We start from the raw sequence: 9,572 nt of genomic DNA on the forward strand, positions 1-9,572 counted from the left end.
TCCCCAACCCCAAGAAGGACAGGTTAGGAGAAGTGTAATATTATCATAAGGCAGGGTTCCCCAACCCCAAGAAGGACAGGTTAGGAGAAGTGTAATATTATCATGAGGCAGGGTTCCCCAACCCCAAGAAGGAGAGGTTAGGAGAAGTGTAATATTATCATAAGGCAGGGTTCCCCAACCCCAAGAAGGAGAGGTTAGGAGAAGTGTAATATTATCACGAGACAGGGTTCCCCAACTGGCATCCCACAGGTGGTTTTATTTGGCCCCCAAGTAAAAAGTTTATCACCTCCAAACGATTTAATTAAAAAAAAATCTGTTCCCAAGTATTCCCCACGCATAATAGAGAGAAACGTCATCGTATACAAATGTAAGCCAAGCTTGAAGTTGTTTGTCAAACATCTGTTTGGGCTTCTTGCGGTCAATTTGCAATTGTGTTTCGGCCCACAGCTGAATGTAGTTCATGATCCCTGTCATAAGGAGACGTGTACTTGAAATACGGAAGGACGAATGGAGGGGAAGAGGAAGGCAGAGGAGGTCAAAGAGAGAGAGGAAGAGGAGGTCAGAGAGAGAGGAAGAGGAGGTCAAAGAGAGAGAGAGAGAGGGAGGAAGAGGAGGTCAAAAAGAGAGAGAGAGAGGAAGAGGAGGTCAAAGAGAGAGAGAGAAGAGGAGGTCAAAGAGGAGGGAGAGGAAGAGGAGGTCAGAGAGAGAGAGAGAGAGGAAGAGGAGGTCAAAGAGAGAGAGAGAGAGGAAGAGGAGGGAAGAGAAAGGCAGAGGAGGTCAAAGAGAGAGAGGAAGAGGAAGGAAGAGGGGGAGCTTGAAGCGGTTTAAAAATGGCGGGGGAAAAAGTGAGATGGTTTGTTCGAAGTAGAATGATAGAAAGTGTAAGCAGAGTGAGCTGTATGCCGGATCAAACTCTGGAGGAGAAATGGAGGTGAATGAGGGTGAATTATAGGGTTAGGTGGTGAATTATAGGGTTAGGTGGTGAATTATAGGGTTAGGTGGTGAATTATAGGGTTAGGGTTAGGTGGTGAATTATAGGGTTAGGTGGTGAATTATAGGGTTAGGTGGTGAATTATAGGGTTAGGGTTAGGTGGTGAATTATAGGGTTAGGTGGTGAATTATAGGGTTAGGTGGTGAATTATAGGGTTAGGTGGGTTAGGGGGTTAGGTGGTGAATTATAGGGTTAGGTGGTGAATTATAGGGTTAGGTGGTGAATTATAGGGTTAGGGGTGGTGAATTATAGGGTTAGGTGGTGTATAGGGTTAGGTGGTGAATTATAGGGTTAGGTAGGTGGTGAATTATAGGGTTAGGTGGTGAATTATAGGGTTAGGTGGTGAATTATAGGGTTAGGTGGTGAATTATAGGTGGTGAATTATAGGGTTAGGTGGTGAATTATAGGGTTAGGTGGTGAATTATAGGGTTAGGTGGTGAATTATAGGGTTAGGTGGTGAATTATAGGGTTAGGTGGTGAATTATAGGGTTAGGTGGGTGAGGTGGTGAATTATAGGGTTAGGTGGTGAATTATAGGGTTAGGGTGAGGTGGTGAATTATAGGGTTAGGTGGTGAATTATAGGGTTAGGGTGAGGTGGTGAATTATAGGGTTAGGGTGAGGTGGTGAATTATAGGGTTAGGGTTAGGTGGTGAATTATAGGGTTAGGGTGAGGTGGTGAATTATAGGGTTAGGTGGTGAATTATAGGGTTAGGGTTAGGTGGTGAATTATAGGAGGTGGTAGAATTCTCAGAGCCTGAAGCTTGCAATGATGAATCTGTTACTGTAGGAGTGATATAATGATGAGTCTTACTGTAGGAGTGGTATAATGATGAGTCTGTTACTGTAGGAGTGGTATAATGATGAGTCTGACTGTAGGAGTGGTATAATGATGAGTCTGTTACTGTAGGAGTGATATAATGATGAGTCTGTTACTGTAGGAGTGATATAATGATGGTCAGGATAATGATGAGTCTGTTACTGTAGGAGTGATATAATGATGATAATGATGGTCAGGATAAAGATGAATCTGTTACTGTAGGAGTGATATAATGATGGTCAGGATAATGATGAATCTGTGACTGTAGGAGTGACATGTTTGGAGAAAGTGGAGCCCAGGCCTTTTGGCTGATCCATTAGAGGTTTCAGGGTGGGTGTGAAAGGAGTTGGGTGCTGTGGAATCGGTGAGGGTAACCAGAAGTGGTGTTGTGATAATTGTTTGTGTCTGCTGGTCAGAGGGAGAAGGCGCTCCACGTTGAATATGGGCAATAAATGTGAATTGTTTTTGCTCTCAAGAAAAGAGCACCATTGAAGGGAGTTATAACTGAGGTAGTGGTAAATGTGGAAGTGGACCCACTGAAGGGGAAGACTCCCAGTGTTGGTGATGTTTGTTGTTATGGTGATTACTGAGGTAGTGGTAAATGTGGAAGTGGACCAACTGAAGGGGAAGACTCCCAGTGTTCGTGATGTTTGTTGTTATGGTGATTACTGAGGTAGTGGTAAATGTGGAAGTGGACCAACTGAAGGGGAAGACTCCCAGTGTTGGTGATGTTCGTTGTTATGGTGATTACTGAGGTAGTGGTAAATGTGGAAGTGGACCCACTGAAGGGAAGACTCCCAGTGTTCGTGATGTTTGTTGTTATGGTGATTACTGAGGTAGTGGTAAATGTGGAAGTGGAGCCACTGAAGGGGAAGACTCCCAGTGTTCGTGATGTTGCGTTGTTACGTGATTACAGGTAGTGGTGGTGAAACAGAAGAGTCATCGTCTGTCGTTTCTGATTATGGAGTCTTTGACCCCGACCAAGTGATGTTAGGATATTTCAGTTATCCTGTACAAGTTTTGTGGACCCCGAATACATTATGGTTGTTACAGGTGTCAAGCTTATGGGCATGTGGCAGCAGTGTGTCCCAGGAGGGAGGTTCCTAGGTGACAGCAGTGTGTAGGAGGGAGGTTCCTAGGTGGCAGCAGTGTGTAGGAGGGAGGTTCCTAGGTGGCAGCAGTGTGTAGGAGGGAGGTTCCTAGGTGGCAGCATTGTGTAGGTAGGAGGGAGGTTCCTAGGTGGCAGCAGGTGGTGAGCAGTGTGTAGGAGGGAGGTTCCTAGGTGGACCCAGCAGTGTGTAGGAGGGAGGTTCCTAGGTGGCGGCAGTGTGTAGGAGGGAGGTTCCTAGGTGGCGGCAGTGTGTAGGAGGGAGGTTCCTAGGTGGCAGAAGTGTGTAGGAGGGAGGTTCCTAGGTGGCAGAAGTGTGTAGGAGGGAGGTTCCTAGGTGTGAGAAGAGCATGAGACAAAGGAATGTGTAGCATTGGGGAAAGTAGTGGTATGTGTTAATTGTAGGGGTGCCCATGGGTTCTGGGGATCAGACATGTCCCCGTAAGAGAGAGGCAGGTTGAGGTTTCCAGGGTTAGAGTAGTGCAGAAGTTGTCATATGCTGAGGCAGTGAAGGAAGTAGAGGAAGATGTGTCAAGGGGAGGGATCCTGAGAGGAGTGGTGTTAGTAGTAGATCTGTACCAGTACAGAGGGAGGGACTGAGAGGGGTGTTAGTAGTAGATCTGTACCAGAACAGAGGGAGGGACTGAGAGGGGTGTTAGTAGTAGATCTGTACCAGTACAGAGGGAGGGATCCTGAGAGGACTGGTGTGAGTAGTAGATCTGTACCAGTACAGAGGGAGGATCTGTACCAGATCCTGAGAGGAGTGGTGTTAGTAGTAGATCTGTACCAGTACAGAGGGAGGGATCCTGAGAGGACTGGTGTGAGTAGTAGATCTGTACCAGTACAGAGGGAGGGACTGAGAGGAGTGGTGTTAGTAGTAGATCTGTACCAGTACAGAGGGAGGGACTGAGAGGGGTGTTAGTAGTAGATCTGTACCAGTACAGAGGGAGGGATCCTGAGAGGGGTGTTAGTAGTAGATCTGTACCAGTACAGAGGGATAGGCCGAGGAGTGATGTATGCTTCAGTAAGATTGTCTTTTTAGCGTTCATAGCTAATAGTTATCAACTTCACTGAAGGGATGGAATATAAGTCGCAGAAAATACAGGTTGTGGTGGCAGCTGCAGAGAAGTATTGGGTTGAACGAGAAGAGAGACAGCGTGTAGAGTTGAGAAGATGGTGTCCTGTCCTTTCAGGCTGTTGGCCTGAAGTACGACTAGATAGATTTAGTGGAGTAGGGTGGTGGGTTTTTAACGAGTGTAGGGTTAGATGTGAAATCCAACATTTATTCAGAATAGGTTTGATTTTTTTCGCATGCCAAAATAAGCTGTTGACCAACAATGGTATTTCTAGGATTTTAAAACATTGGGTGCTTAGACCACAGCCAGTAGGGGGGTTTGTGGGCATCCTCCCCCACCCCCCAAAAATAAACATTAACAGCTACAGTTGAAGTCGGAAGTTTACATACACTTAGGTTGGGGTCATTAAAACTCATTTTTCAACCACTCCACAAATTTCTTGTTAACAAACTATAGTTTTGGCAAGTCAGTTAGGACCTCTACTTTGTGCACGACACAAGTAATTTTTCCAACAATTGTTTACAGACAGATTATTTCACTTAACTCACTGTATCACAATTACAGTGGGTCAGAAGTTTACATACACTATGTTGACTGTGCCTTTGGAAAATTCCAGAAAATGTCATGGCTTTTGAAGCTTCTGATAGGCTAATTGACATAATTTGAGTCGATTGGAGGTGTACTTGTGGATGTATTTCAAATGGACAGTGACCCCAAGCATACTTTCAAAGTTGTGACAAAATGGCTTAAGGACAACAAAGTCAAGGTATTGGAGTGGCCATCACAAAGCCCTGACCTCATTCCTATAGAAAATGTGTGGGCAGAACTGAAAAAGCGTGTGCGAGCAAGGAGGCCTACAATCCTGACTCAGTTACACCAGCTCTGTCAGGAAGGAATGGGCCAACATTCACCCAAATTATTGTGGGAAGCTTGTGGAAGGCTCCCTGAAACTTTGACATAAGTTCAACAATTTAAAGGCAATGCTACCAAATACCAATTGAGTGTATGTAAACTTATGACCCACTGGGAATGTGATGAAAGAAATAAATCATTCTCTCTACAATTATTTTGGCATTTCACATTCTTAAAGTAAAGTGGTGATCCTAACTGACCAAAAACAGGGAATGTCAGGAATTGTGAAAAACTGAGTTTAAATGTAATTGGCTAAGGTGTATAAACTTCTGACTTCACCTGTAAATGCATGGATTTGGTGCACTTTGAGATTAGAACATGGAGAGATCAGATATTTTTCAGGTAACTTGTACCTGCCACAGCAGACACTGCCAGCACTAAATTACAGTAGCTACTGTGGGTCTCTCTACTTTGAAACACAAGTCTACAGTGTATTGCCAAAAAAAACTCCATACCACTCAACAACTTCAAACAAACTCTGACCTGTCTAACGAGACAAACTGATTAAAGAATCCCACAGTACCCAAACACCCTGTCTCTCTCTCATACAGTACCAGTCACAAGTTTGGACACACCACATTCAAGGGTTTTTTATTTATTTTTACTATGTTCTACATTGTAGAATAATAGTGAAGACATCAAAACTATGAAATAACACATATGGAATCATGTAGTAACCAAAAAAGTGTTAAGCCCTCTTCTGTCCCCTAGTCCTCTATGCATTACTGTGTGCACATGTGATTTTGGAGACCCTTCTGGCAAAGTAGTACTTTATAGATTAGAACACAATATCCCAGAATCCCCAGCTCTCATTGTTAGTCCCTGCTGAGACTTTGTGGCAACTAGTGACAACCCAACAGAGTCAGGATGTTTGAGACTGTGGATGCCGATGTGATAACAGGTATGGATAAGATTGAAAATGATTCGATTACATTTTTTGCAACAATGTCTCCAGAACAGGTACAAAAAAATATTACACAAAAGATGGTGTAATTCTATTTTTTAAATATTTTTTTTAGATAAAAAATATTCACCTTGTTAGCAATGTCAAGGTAGGTAGCTAGCTAGCTAGCAACATAGTTGATGATAGCTACCGTGAATTATTCTAAAATGGATTAAATTGTTTCTTAATCTACACACAATACCCCATACTGACAAACGCCTATTTTTTTAATATATTTTTTTACATTTAAGCACATTTATAAAAAATAAAAAATTGAAATAACTTATTTACATAAGTATTCAGACCCTTTGCTTTGGGACATGAAATTGAGCTCAGGTGCATCCTGTTTCCAATGATCATCCTTGATTTTTCTACAACTTGGAGTCCACCTGTGGTAAATTCAATTGATTGGACATGATTTGGAAAGGCACACACCCGTCTATATAAGGTTCCACAGTTGACAGTGCATGTCAGAGCAAAAACCAAGCCATGAGGTCAATGGAGTTGTCCGTAAGCACCGAGACAGGATTGTGTCGAGGCACAGATCAGGGAAGGGTACCAAAACATTTCTGCAGCATTGAAGGTCCCCAAGAACACAGTGGCCTCCATCATTCTTAAATTGAAGAAGTTTGGAACCACCAAGACTCTTCCTAGAGCTGGCCGCCTGGCCAAACTGAGCAATCGGGGGAGAAGGGCCTTGGTCAGGGAGGTGACCAAGAACCCAATGGTCACTTTGACAGAGTTCCTCTGTAGGGATGGGAGAACCTTCCAGAATAACAACAATCTTTGCAGCACTCCACCAATCAGGCCTTTTTGGTAGAGTGGCCAGACGGAAGCCACTCCTCAGTAAAAGGCCCATGACAGCCCGCTTGGAGCTTGCCAAAAGTCACTTAAAGGACTCTGACCATGAGAAACAAGATTCCCTGAATGCCAAGCGTCACGTCTGGAGGAAACATGGTACGACCCCCTACGGTGAAGCGTGGTGGTGGCAGCATTATGCTGTGGGGATGTTTTTCAGCGGCAGGGAGAAGTCAGGATCGAGGGAAAGATGAACAAAGCAAAGTACAGAGAGATACTTGATGAAAACCTGCTCCAGAGCGCTCAGGACCTCAGACTGGGGTGAAGGTTCACCTTTAAACAGGACAACGACCCTAAAGCACACAGCCAAGACAACACAGGAATGCCTTCGGGATAAGTATCTGAATGTCCATGAGTGGCCTAGAGCCCGGTCTGGAACCCAATCAAACATCTCTGGAGAGACCTGAAAATAGCTGTGCAGCGACGCTCCCCATCCAACTTGGCAGAGCTTGAGAGGATCTACAGAGAAGAATGGGAGAAACTCACCAAATACAGGTGTGCCAAACTTGTACCGTCATACCCAAGAAGACTCAAGGCTGTAATCGCTGCCAAAGGTGTTTCAACAAAGTACTGAGTAAAGGGTCTGAATACGTATGTAAACGTCATCAGTATTATTTTTATACATTTGCTAAAAAAATAAATAATCTACAAATAAAAAAATTGTTTTTGATTTGTCATTATGGGGTATTGTGTGTAGATTGATTAAAAAAAAAAAGTGTAATTCATTTTAGAATAAGGCTGTAAAGTGGAAAAACTCAAGGGGGCAGACATGTCAATAGGTACCAGTCATGGTGAGTAGAGACATCATGCCAATAGGTACCAGTCATGGTGAGTAGAGACATGTCAATAGGTACCAGTCATGGTGAGTAGAGACCACATGTCAATAGGTACCAGTCATGGTGAGTAGAGACATCATGCCAATAGGTACCAGTCATGGTGAGTAGAGACATCATGTCAATAGGTACCAGTCATGGTGAGTAGAGACATCATGCCAATAGGTACCAGTCATGGTGAGTAGAGACATCATGCCAATAGGTACCAGTCATGGTGAGTAGAGACCACATGTCAATAGGTACCAGTCATGGTGAGTAGAGACCACATGTCAATAGGTACCAGTCATGGTGAGTAGAGACATCATGCCAATAGGTACCAGTCATGGTGAGTAGAGACATCATGTCAATAGGTACCAGTCATGGTGAGTAGAGACATCATGCCAATAGGTACCAGTCATGGTGAGTAGAGACATCATGCCAATAGGTACCAGTCATGGTGAGTAGAGACATCATGCCAATAGGTACCAGTCATGGTGAGTAGAGACATGTCAATAGGTACCAGTCATGGTGAGTAGAGACCTCATGTCAATAGGTACCAGTCATGGTGAATAGAGACATCATGTCAATAGGTACCAGTCATGGTGAGTAGGGAGAGACATCATGTCAATAGGTACCAGTCATGGTGAGTAGAGACATCATGCCAATAGGTACCAGTCAGGGTGAGTAGAGACATGTCAATAGGTACCAGTCATGGTGAATAGAGACATGTCAATAGGTACCAGTCATGGTGAGTAGAGACCTCATGCCAATAGGTACCAGTCATGGTGAGTAGAGACCTCATGTCAATAGGTACCAGTCATGGTGAGTAGAGACCTCATGTCAATAGGTACCAGTCATGGTGAGTAGAGACCTCATGTCAATAGGTACCAGTCAGGGTGAGTAGAGACCTCATGTCAATAGGTAGCAGTCATGGTGAGTAGAGACCTCATGTCAATAGGTACCAGTCATGGTGAGTAGAGACATGTCAATAGGTACCAGTCATGGTGAGTAGAGAGAGACATCATGTCAATAGGTACCAGTCATGGTGAGTAGAGACATCATGCCAATAGGTACCAGTCATGGTGAGTAGAGACATCATGCCAATAGGTACCAGTCAGGGTGAGTAGAGACATGTCAATAGGTACCAGTCATGGTGAATAGAGACATGTCAATAGGTACCAGTCATGGTGAATAGAGACATCATGTCAATAGGTACCAGTCATGGTGAGTAGAGACATGTCAATAGGTACCAGTCATGGTGAGTAGAGACATGTCAATAGGTACCAGTCATGGTGAGTAGAGACATGTCAATAGGTACCAGTCATGGTGAGTAGACCTCATGTCAATAGGTACCAGTCATGGTGAGTAGAGACATGTCAATAGGTACAGGTCATGGTGAGTAGAGACATCGTGCCAATAGGTACCAGTGATGGTGAATGGAGACATCGTGCCAATAGGTACCAGTGATGGTGAATGGAGACATCGTGCCAATAGGTACCAGTGATGGTGAATGGAGACATCGTGCCAATAGGTACCAGTCATGGTGAGTAGAGACATGTCAATAGGTACCAGTCATGGTGAGTAGAGACATCGTGCCAATAGGTACCAGTCATGGTGAGTAGAGACATGTCAATAGGTACCAGTCATGGTGAATAGAGACATGTCAATAGGTACCAGTCATGGTGAGTAGAGACATCATGTCAATAGGTACCAGTCATGGTGAGTAGAGACCTCATGTCAATAGGTACCAGTCATGGTGAGTAGAGACCTCATGTCAATAGGTACCAGTCATGGTGAGTAGAGACCTCATATCAATAGGTACCAGTCATGGTCAGTAGAGACCTCATGTCAATAGGTACCAGTCATGGTGAGTAGAGTGAGACATCATGCCAATAGGTACCAGTCATGGTGAGTAGAGACCTCATGTCAATAGGTACCAGTCATGGTGAGTGGAGTGAGACATCATGCCAATAGGTACCAGTCATGGTGAGTAGAGACCTCATGTCAATAGGTACCAGTCATGGTGAGTGGAGTGAGACATCATGCCAATAGGTA

The sequence above is a fragment of the Oncorhynchus tshawytscha genome, unplaced genomic scaffold (assembly GCF_018296145.1).
Source record: "Oncorhynchus tshawytscha isolate Ot180627B unplaced genomic scaffold, Otsh_v2.0 Un_contig_3872_pilon_pilon, whole genome shotgun sequence".
Classification (NCBI taxonomy): domain Eukaryota; kingdom Metazoa; phylum Chordata; class Actinopteri; order Salmoniformes; family Salmonidae; genus Oncorhynchus; species Oncorhynchus tshawytscha.